The sequence below is a fragment of the Cupressus sempervirens genome, chromosome 8 (genome assembly GCF_028749045.1).
Source record: "Cupressus sempervirens isolate cs-2001-9-10 chromosome 8, ASM2874904v1, whole genome shotgun sequence".
In the NCBI taxonomy this organism is placed as follows: domain Eukaryota; kingdom Viridiplantae; phylum Streptophyta; class Pinopsida; order Cupressales; family Cupressaceae; genus Cupressus; species Cupressus sempervirens.
Window position 1 is genome coordinate 798412318 of NC_143125.1, and position 11546 is coordinate 798423863.

The following is an 11546-nucleotide window of genomic DNA, read 5'->3' on the forward strand; positions in this document are numbered from 1 at the left end:
CCACACTCTTCCCTCTTCCACACTCATTCCTCTTACATCCCTCTTACATACTCAACCCCACTCATCATGACTTTAACCAACCCTTTACCCTACCCTCTCACACTCATCCTCCTTGTGACAAGTGTCACCTTCTCATTGGTGCTAAACAAGCACAATCCATGTGCTCTCCTTTGAGTGCATCCTAGCCCTCCTTAAGCCTTCATCCATCCTTGCATCTAAGCCCTCCATCCCTCTACCCCTTAGTCTATAAATTGAATCCCATCCCAAGCCATTTCATCAACAATCTTTGAGCTAAAGTTACCATGCTATTTTGAGAACCAAAGCCATCAATATTACCCTTATAATGCCAAATTGAGAGCTCACAAAGCTACCAATTTGCCATTACCCATCTCCATTGAAGCAACTTTTGAGCATCTTGAGCATACATCCACAGCAAAAGGACACATCTACAGAATCAAGAAAGCATGGATTGTTTTCTCTTGTGAGGTTTGCACTTCTTGTTTGCTTTCTTTGTCTAAGCATATATGTGAATTTAGTTTTTGGTTTGTGAATGTTTACTTTATTTGTTAATGTTCTTTGCACACTGATTCTGGTTCTACAGTGGTATCCTGACTTAAGATCAATCTTGGAGAATATTGTAGCTCCCTTGATCTGATCAAATAAGTCATCAATCCTAGGTAAAGGATACCTGTTCTTAATAGTCACCTTATTCAACTGTCTGTAGTCAATACAAAGGTGCAAAGAACCGTCTTTCTTCTTCACAAAGAGCACTAGAGCTCCCCATGGTGATACTCTAGGTCAAATGCTCCCTTTGGCCAGAAGTTCCTCTAGCTAAAGACATAGCTCACCCAATTCCTGTGTAGTCATGCGATAAGGAGCTTTAGAGATAGGCTCCGCTCTAGGAATCAGATCAATACTAAAGTCAATTTCCCTCTTCGGAGGCATGCCTAGAATCTCACTTGGAAAAACATTTGCGTACTCCTACAAAATCGGGTAATCTAAAGTCTCCCTCATGGGATCTTCTCCATCAAGATCATTTACCATAACAGCAAATATCTGACATCCCTTACAGAAATTTCACTTCAATTTCATAGTAGAAATCATCCATAGAGATATAGGCCTTGTTATCCCAACTATCTTCACACCATTCCCTTGGTCATCATGGCACATAATAATCTTCTTCCTGCAATCTATACTGGCTCTATGAGATCCAAGCCAGTCCATGCCTAAAACCACATCATAGGAACCAAGGGGTATGACTCGAAGATCCACTGCAGTATCAAAGCTTCCTAAGCTAAGCCTGCACTTATGAACTACAAAGTCTATGGAGACCTTAATACCTGAGGCTAGTTCCATTTGCCAACCATGATCTTGCTTCACCACATCCAGCTTACACTTAGAAACTATCAATGGTGAAATAAATGAATCTGTAGCTCCTGAATCAAACAATACTGAAAGAGATATACCTCTAATAGCACCTGTGATCTCAACCACTGTTCCCTGATGATCTTCCTTACACTGATCAACTGCTGCAAAGACTCTATGAGCTCTACCTGCATCACCAACTGTAGGCTTTGAAACGGTAGGTCTAGGTCCTGAAAACTAAGGTGCTCGCTGAGGACATTGAGCTGCATAATGTCCAATCTGACCACATGAAAAGCATTCTGTATTTCTGCCAGAACCTCTTCCCATAGGTGGTACATTTGATTGCTGACGACTATTCCTACTAACAAAAGACTGGCTACTCTGAGCTGGCTGATTGGATTGATTCTGTCTATTGCATTGAGCATTGCGGTTGTTCTTAGTGTTAGAACCTTTGCCACCACCTTGAACCTGAGAATTCGATCCCTTCTATTGTTGATACTGTTTCCCCTTAGAGAAAGAAAACTTCTTGTTACCACCTAAATTGTAGTTGCTTTTAGATCCTGATGTTGTTGGCGCTCCTACAAAACCACCTTGACCAAGGTTGACACTTTGCTCAACAAGGATAGTTCGATGCACCGCATCCTTGAGGTTTTTTGGCTCAAATACCTTGACACCCCCAATTATACGGTTGTTCAAACCCCTAATAAAGTGTTGTGTCAACTGAGCTGAATTTTCACTGAATCTTGAAAAAGACATGAGCTCATAAAACTTACACTCATACTCGGTCACTAACAAAGTGTACTGTCTAAGATTATGAAATTCATCAGCCCTTTGCTGTTTCCATTCCTCTGGTAGGAATCGTTCATGAAAACTCTGTAGGAATAACTCCCATGTAACACTGCTCATATCGATACCCAACTTCTTCTCCTCTATCATCCACCAAGTGGCCCCAAAATTCTCTAGATTAGTGATCACAAATCTTGCCTTAACATTGTTGTTGAACTCCTGCATGGAAAAAATCCTGTCGAGGAAAATAAGCCACTACTCTGCCACATAACCAGAACCTTGCCCATTGAAAGGCTTAACCTTGGATCTTGAAAGATCCTTCATCTGAGTGGACACAATGGACCTCTGACGATCCTTTCGAGGACTTCTAGATCTGGGTCTATGCTCTTGTTCTGTCTGATGCACTTTAGGCTATTCTTGAACTAGAGGTAGACGTTCTCGAATAGTCTGCATCATCTATCTCAAACTGACCTCTTCAGACTCAGCTTGGTCCTCTCTACGGCTCTCTTCCTGCTGCCTACTAGAGTGCTCTTCCCTGCTCTCTACATGAGCCGATCCCTCATGGGCAGACTCATGGACACTAATAGCTCTGCCACAACCACGGCCTCTACCATGGCCTCTAACAGAAGACCTAGTCCCAGATACCATCCTACAATAGTACAAGGTACTAAGTTCAGTTCTATGTTTAGGGTTTAAGTAAATTTTCAGTTTTGAAACTAAGTGTTGAAGTATGAAAAATATTCAAGGAACAGTTCAAGTTATGTTTCAGTTCACCTAGTTTCAAGTTGAACAGATACACTTAATAGTTCAAAGTTCCAGTTGTTCCAAAATACCCAAAGCTCCCAATGTAGTAACTCAGGCTCTGATACCAAATGTAATGCCCCGCCAAGGGATCCAAAGAATCAACCTAGAACTTCACTAAGTTTAGTAGCATTTTTTTTTTTTCATGAAAGTAAATACCACGTATAACTTATGCACAATAACGGAAGCAATAGTAATGTCCATCTGAAATTAAACATAACATGCATAACAGATTACATTCTTTAAAATCCCTTAACATTGGATTACATCTAAAAACATCTTACATACATGAATCCATCTAGTACATCATCCACATGAAATAATAATGATAAGTCCAATGTTTATACATTATATTTCAAATACTCAATCATCCACTGTACATGTCACAGGGTATGAAAAGCTCAAAAATACACATATGTAGAATAAAGTACATCATCCTTTTCTAATCCATGATACATCAAAGTAAAGATAATCACATGTTACATCATCATAAAAGACATATACATCCATCATAAAGATCAAACATAATAAACTAAGTGCACGGTTTCTCCCAACCATTAATAGCATCATTAGACCATCGTGGATCCTAGCCATCCCTCCGTGCGTAACATTCCAAATCATCGAAGAGATCATCGGTATTACATAGTAGGAATGTCACTCCTAACATATACAACATCATATGTAGAAAGTAATCTAACATGCTAATAAAAGCATAAGATATCATCATCTAACATATGCTAATCATCAATGAAAAGGATACATATCCATCATCATAAAGGACGCATCAGCCACGATGTCTCAATGAATCTCAAAATGATAAGAGTGAAAAATACACTACCACCCGACCGCATGGTACCTAAGTGGTCCACTCCCACCGTGCTGAGGAGATAATCTCAAGTCCCAAACAAGCTAACAAAATCACATAGCACAAATTTCTATAAGTCCAGGAATCCTAAAAGTATACTAACTCAAAGGTTCCAAACACAAAATCTGACATCTAATTCCCAGAGGCACACAATGACATGTAGGAACCTACTATGCAAGCGAGAAAGTGTCATCGCAATTATCACGTACAAGTAAACCTGGCAGTTAGCTAAACTCCACAGGTCCATACTGATCTCATGCAGCCACTAGTATCCTCTCATACTGACGAGGCATACTACAGAATGCAAGGTCGCAACCATGCATCTCACTACTCCCATCCTAGCCTGTACAAGCACTCAAGGCATGGGCGAGAACAAAACTCTTATCTTTTTAGGTTCATTCAGTGTGAATGTTATCACTTATTAATCCAACTTACAATGAGTTACCCTGGCAGCCTCTTAGGGCCCCGGGCCCCATTGTAAGCCACTTCCAATCACTACATGCAGATATCCTACCCTAATGCTCATGGAATCATAAATCTCAAAATCACAAAAGATAATCCATAATAAAATCATCAAATATGCATAAAAGCATCAAATCTCCATGAGCAAGCATCCATAGAAAATCATGATCACAACAGCTCTCCATTGGCAACTGAAGCATCACTGATAATCAAAAGTATCCAATGGTTCTCAATAACCAAAATATATCTCAATCATACTAATCGAAGACTCCAAAAATGGTTGAGTCAGACATGTCACAACATGACATCATCAAGAATAAATTCACATTTTAGTCCCATCATGGCGACTAGAAAATAATCAAGGATAACTGATCGATGACCAAAATAATGGTTAAATCAAGTGTCTCATACATAAGAATCTCAACTATAACAATCAGTAATCACATCCAATACATAGAGCATTCCATCACATAACCATGGTTGGGTTTATAAAGATCGAGATTAAACACATCATCATGACATCACAATCACATAACCCCCAAGCCTCTGGTAGACATCCTATACTGGTCAACACTAGTCAACCCAAAACCCAAAACAACAGCATAAGAATACACAATGTAAACACATGTTTTGGTTTTGCTAAAATTACATACTTGAATTAAATGTGGAGGTTTCTAGTTTACATTTTCCAACTTAGATATCAAGTGGAGAAATTTCATGTTTTACCTAACCCATGTATTTGTTTGATAGATAAAAGTTTCTCCTAAACAATTAGATTCAATTTTCTATTTGATCTATTAAAATTGTTTGAAAATAACATTTTCCAAAGAAATCAACATATTTCAAAACTTCGATTTATAACATGTTCTAATAATCAACCTTAATTAAACTAAGTTTAATTAAGTTAATTATTAATATCTCTTCATTTATTAATAATTGATAAATTCATATTTTAAATCAATGATCTTTTTAAAAACATAACCCATTTATTCAATCTTTTAAATATAATAATTATTTATAAATTAATAATAATATATATACATATATACTTATTTATATATATATATATAATTACATTTAACAATGCAACATTAAAATAAAAAATGAAATTCATATTCAAATATCATATGAAATAACATTTCAAATAAAACTTTTTATAATTTAAAACCAAACTTAATCATAATGCGGTTTATTAAAATCGCACGGGCCACCAATGCAACCGCACTGCAGGTACACTGCAGATCGCAGGTACACTGCGGTCGCAGGTACCCTGCGATCTCGCAGGCCTGTGGTGGGTGGCGTATGGAATACCCGCCCGCCCAGCATCATAATGAATACATTCTTTTTTTAAAATGTTTTTTGATACAACGTTTTTAATAACGTTTTCCCAAAACGAAATTGAAAATCGCAATGCGTTTAAATGAGTATTTACTACGATAATTCGCTCGACTTCCAATTAATTAAATATATATATGCATATAAATATATGCAAAATTTTAGACAGTATATATTTATATGTGAAAATGCAGATCTGAATTATATATTTTTTTTTTTTCACAAAGAATATATATAATTTTATGAGTTTCCTATAAATATTTACTCTCTAAATTTTCTCAATAATTTTCTACTGAATCTGGCTACAATTCAACCCTAGCCCCATATTCTTTTCAGATCTATGCATATAAAGATTCTCAAATAAATTTTAACTACCCATATTGAGAATGCACATTAAATTATGAAATTCCTCAGAAGACATATGGAAGACATGAAGAAGACAGGGAATGCATGATGCGGAAATAGTATAAGTAAAACCACAAGAATCTACTTGAATTCTGATGCTAAATCGCTCTTCCTCAAAAAACCCGTAGAGCAAGCTCCTCCCTTCTTCAGAGTTCTCGAGTCCTCCAATGCTCCAGTTTGCACTCCAACCGCTATATCTAGGCTTCTAAGAATGCCTGAATATAAAGAGCTCTCAGGAAACAGCTAGAATGCCTCTAGAAACAGCTAGAAGGTGTCACCAACTAAGCATGGGTCTTTTCCAACCTTTTTGATGAGCCATAGGGTTGTAGACACTATGTGCTTAATTGATGCACAAACCCCCGTGTTGTTGACACATGAGAAATAGAAAAGTGCGTTAACTCCCATGCAAGCTTATAACTCCAATTCACTTTTTATATAATTTCCATTTAAATATTTATAACTTTCATTTTAATTTTTATAACTTTTATTATTATTATTTATTTATTATTTTATTATTATTTTATTATTATTATTAATTTTAATTTCTAATTTTCTTTTATTTAATTATTTTTCCTTAATTAATTCCCATTCAATTAATTATTATCAAAATATCAAATAACATCATATTTTATATTAATTTTCTCAAATAATTATTTTATTAATTAAATCTATTTATTAAGACTTAATTAATAGAAAATTCACCATAGACCTCCAAGATAAAATATGAAAATCCATCATAGAGCAATTCACACAAAATCAATCTAAAGGTTTAAAAATCACGAATTATGTCATCTGACACATTTGGTGGGTAAAATATCCAGATACTTGTCCTACCTCATTAGGACAATTGGCTTAAAGGTTTGGGATTTGGACTTGAGAATTTATCTCCCTTCTCTTATCATTGAGATAGTATAATAGGGTACGCTCATCTTGGCAATTCAGGGAAGTTGATATCCGGTACCTGCAACCTGTAGAAAAATCATGCATGTACATACAATGTATATAATGCTAAGCTAAACAGACAATGGCAGGAAGTGGTGCATCGTGTAGATCCCAACTAAGCAGGTGACTACGACTCCCTTCCTTAACCACATCAGAAATGCCATACAATAAGAAAACACGCACACCATACACATGCAAGTATGGGTAAGTATCCATAATAAAACACATAAGATAATAAACCATCCATCTAATCATCAATAATAACTGAAACAATATAATGATCATCATATATGCATGAAATGTAAAGTCTAAATGATCTCATCATATAACCACTGAATCCATAACATAATGTCTGATAGTCTCAAAACAATACCACTAATCCATCAACATAATACTAGTCCATCAAAGTCTGATAATAATAGCAACAATAAGTCTAGAAAGGATGTGAATGAGGGTAGGCACTACAGTTTGACAATATTGATACTTGAGGTTTGTTACTACACTAAGAATCCCTTTTTTCAATTTATGATATGATTAAAACATTAGTGCCTTTAATTTCCCTATTAAAAGAATTTTATTTATAACTTATTTTTGTGCCATGTCATTTTTGTCTCTCACAGGCATTATTGCCATTATTGTAGATGGGGATGCTCCAACTTTGAAATCTCCAACATGGTTGGATCACTTTTGTAAAATGATAGGGATTGATCACTCTTCCCATAAAAATGTTGAAAGCACCATCATTGCATGTAATCCTATATGTAATCAATATATCAAAGAATGTGTGGTGAGTCATGTGTTGCTTCTCAAAATGTTTATTTCACTTACTCTTTCATAGCAATCTTAGTTTTCTTTGGTAAAAGAAATTAGCTTGCAATATGTGCAGGATTTTTTTTAAAACATAGGGTGAATAGATGCTTGCTTATTAACAATGAAGTTCCATTTTGTATAAGTTATCAAGTTTATAATTAAAAAATAACATATTGAACTATTCAATTATCAACTATCACGTATCTAGCTACATTCAAGAAACAAAATAATGCACTAACACAAACCATGAAAATCAACCCAAGCTGGCTTATGTGGTAAATGTGTTGTATCTTGATTTAGCCCCTTAACTTATAGCTCAGTATCCTACTTCATTAATTCCATTATATCTCTCTCATCATGGAATGAAGCCTTCAAGGTATTGGGGGTGTGTTGGCAGCTTCGACAGTTTCTAAGATCTTCTCCTTGTGGGAATGGTCACATGAGTCTTAACAAGGGCCAGGTTGGAAGAAGATGCCAGAGCATGCTTTGTCATGAAGGCCCAAGAAATCAGGGGTTGTGGTGGATTTTGATAAGAATGTCCTTAGAGAGAGGCACTAGGAGAGGTCATGCTTTGAAAATTTGTTAGTTGGCACTTATTGCATCTAATTAATGCCCAGGGGGGTGAAGGATGTCACTCAAACCAAGACTACTATAGCGGACTATTCATTCTTATCAAAGATGAGCTCATGTGATTCATTTGAACTTCTATTTCTAAAATTTGGGTCAACGAATTTGACTTATAATCTAAACAATTGAATCCTGATAGAAACATCTACTTGTTCCAAAGCAGCATTCTTTAGTAGAACACTTGGCTAGATCATAATTTAATTACTCTTATTTGATGATAGACTATCATAAACACTCATTTATTTTTGCATGTGGTCAACCTTTGTTAAACCCTTTTGAGAAATAGACAATGTGGATATGCTTGTGAGTGCTCATTTTTCATATAAGCAGAGAAGTTAAAAAGTGTTGTATTGTTCGATATTGCAATAATGTAGAGCTAATTCCTTTTGGTTCCTCTTTTGGGCATCCTTGGAGAATTATAATTCATTCATCTAGATGTTACATTGAAATCCTAATTAAACTCATAAATGTAGCATTGTGGTAAAAAATAATTATGCATTGCTTGATGATAAAAGAATTGGATGTGAATGATAAAAGAGAGTAGATCGATAAGGAGAGGGGTTGAGCCAAAAGGCTGAACAAGAGAGATTAGTTTCTATTGAGGTCGACATAAGAGAGATTAAACAAGATGAACACAACAGAAGGAGTGGAAATGGACTTAGAGATAGATGGAAGCCTGACCCCATGATTGAAGGGTTTGTGGAGAATTGACAATGAAGCAAACTGAGGAATCAGTTAGTGATCAACAATGAAGCACAAAAAGGCATAGTTCACCTTCATTGTTGTAGTCTTATATGTTCATCTTCACTATTATGGGTGAAACAAGGCATAATATACTTATGTTAATTTCCTTAACGAAATAGTACTATTGATGACTATGATATGTCAATTGTTAGAAACAATAGTCCACCAAGATAACTGAGAGTGGGGGTGAGATCCAACTAATAAAACATTTATCTTCTTTAAACAAACTTAACCATTCAACCAAAGTAAACAGCAACCATAATAAGATGCACATAAACAATTACACCAGATATGTTAACTAGGAAAACTCTTGATCAGAGGGAAAACCTCGATGGGAATGATGCCCACAAGATGATGTACTAATATAAATACTCTTTGTTAGAGGATGGACCCTGTTAGGAGTTTATTACAACATTTAGTACATGTGAGTCCCTATTAGGAGAATTTGAATCCTAGTTAGGAGATTCCAACCCTATAAGGAGTTGTGCCAACCCTATTAGGAGTTGTAGTATAATGTATGCAAGATGAGTCCACTACCCAAACATGCAATTTCAACTACAAGAAGAGCTCACTGCCCAAACATGCAATTTATTGTTATGTTCTTCTTTTCTTTATTTTTTCAACTGAACCAATCACTATTAGACCTTGTAGACTAGGTCACGAACCTTGGATCCAAATATCAAACCTCGGATCACTCAACAAAACCTCAGCAATGAAGTTTCCTTCACTTCCACTCTACTCTGCTCAACTTCACATTCCACTCTCTCTGCTAATTACAATCACTTATTCATGTCATTATTCTAGCTCTCATGATAAAGGAAAATGTCCTTCCTTTATACCAAGTCCATAAAATAATTCCCTGAGTCGATTTTTAGACCTTCTCAATTAATCATTATAGGACCATATTAAGAACACATTACACTTAGCGATAACACTAATCTTTCACCTTGCAACTTAAATAAATTTTCATACATGTAATATTATAACAAGCAAACTTAACCAGATCATCACCAACATGTCTTCTTAACATCCTCAACCTTGATTCTCAAAATAACAACTATGCTAAGAGATATTACTAGAACATGCCTCTATAAACTATATCTCAGAATAGACATCACCAAAACTTACATAACTTCTTCCAGACTTATCATTTCTTCATCCGACGTTAACTACATTTGCTAGATACTCAGAAGTATCTGCCATAATGTCAAATAGTGAGAATACTCAACTAGTCATTCGTAACAACTTGATCTTTCTGTTGTTCTTCTGTCAAATACCACAAAAAGTAGCTATGTTGACATCAGTGACAAACTTAGTCATGAATGTAACATATCATCATAGTAACATATCTACAATACTCCCCCATAGGAATATCATCAGCATTCATGCTTCCAACATCAATAACATATGTTATAGTAATATGATTGTCGGCTCAATAGGAACCATGGGTCAGCGCTCATATGACTGATGTTAGCCTAATAAAGTGATACCATTTAGTGGCAATATTATAGTCATCCATGCTCAATACAATGATAAGTAGTTACAACAAATTTGGTGAATATACAATTTGATCTGATCATAGACTATTTGAATGATTTTTTAAACTAATATTGCCATCAATATTTTGACAACTACTAGTCAATATTTCAACAATTCTTGTTGTCGATGGCATGACAAACTCATCGATAACAATCTCCTCATCATCGATATTTCAATGAGGTTTTTCGTTGAGAACATGGAAAGCTCGTCAATAAAAATATCATAATTGTTGAACTTTCGACATTTCCTACTAGTGATCTAACACCGCCCTATAACAGAGATTGGGACCATTTTTGATGGGATTTTTCGTCGATATATGGATAGCTCTAGATTCTATCAAAATTTTGACGAAATTATAGTGACACTAATTTTTGACCATTGTTTGTCAAAATATGGACCAACACTCCTAGAAAAATAGGTCCAATTTTACTAGTGTCATCATCCTTACCATCTCTACTTAATTTTCCTTGATGGTCATATTTGTTACATATTCCTTGTCACAAAAATGGTCAAATATTTTAAGGTCAATTCTCAAATATTTATAAAAATATCTTTTATTAGGTAAGTGATAATTTTGAAAGGGTCGACACACTTTTATTAATCAATTAAGAGAAATGGGAAAAATATGCCTTACCCTATACAAATAGTTGTAAGGAAAGGCAAAATAGTCCCAAGGTAGCGTAGATGCAATTGACAAAAAAAGCAACCAAGAGTAGGGAATAGTTGTGGCCAAGCTATAAAAGTGGATTGAAATATAGGCGTTGAGACCACTAGGACCCCACTTAGAGAATATCAAGCTTATAACAACTAGACCTATCACTCAACACAAGATCATGAATTAGGGTGATGATTTAAAAGACCTTTC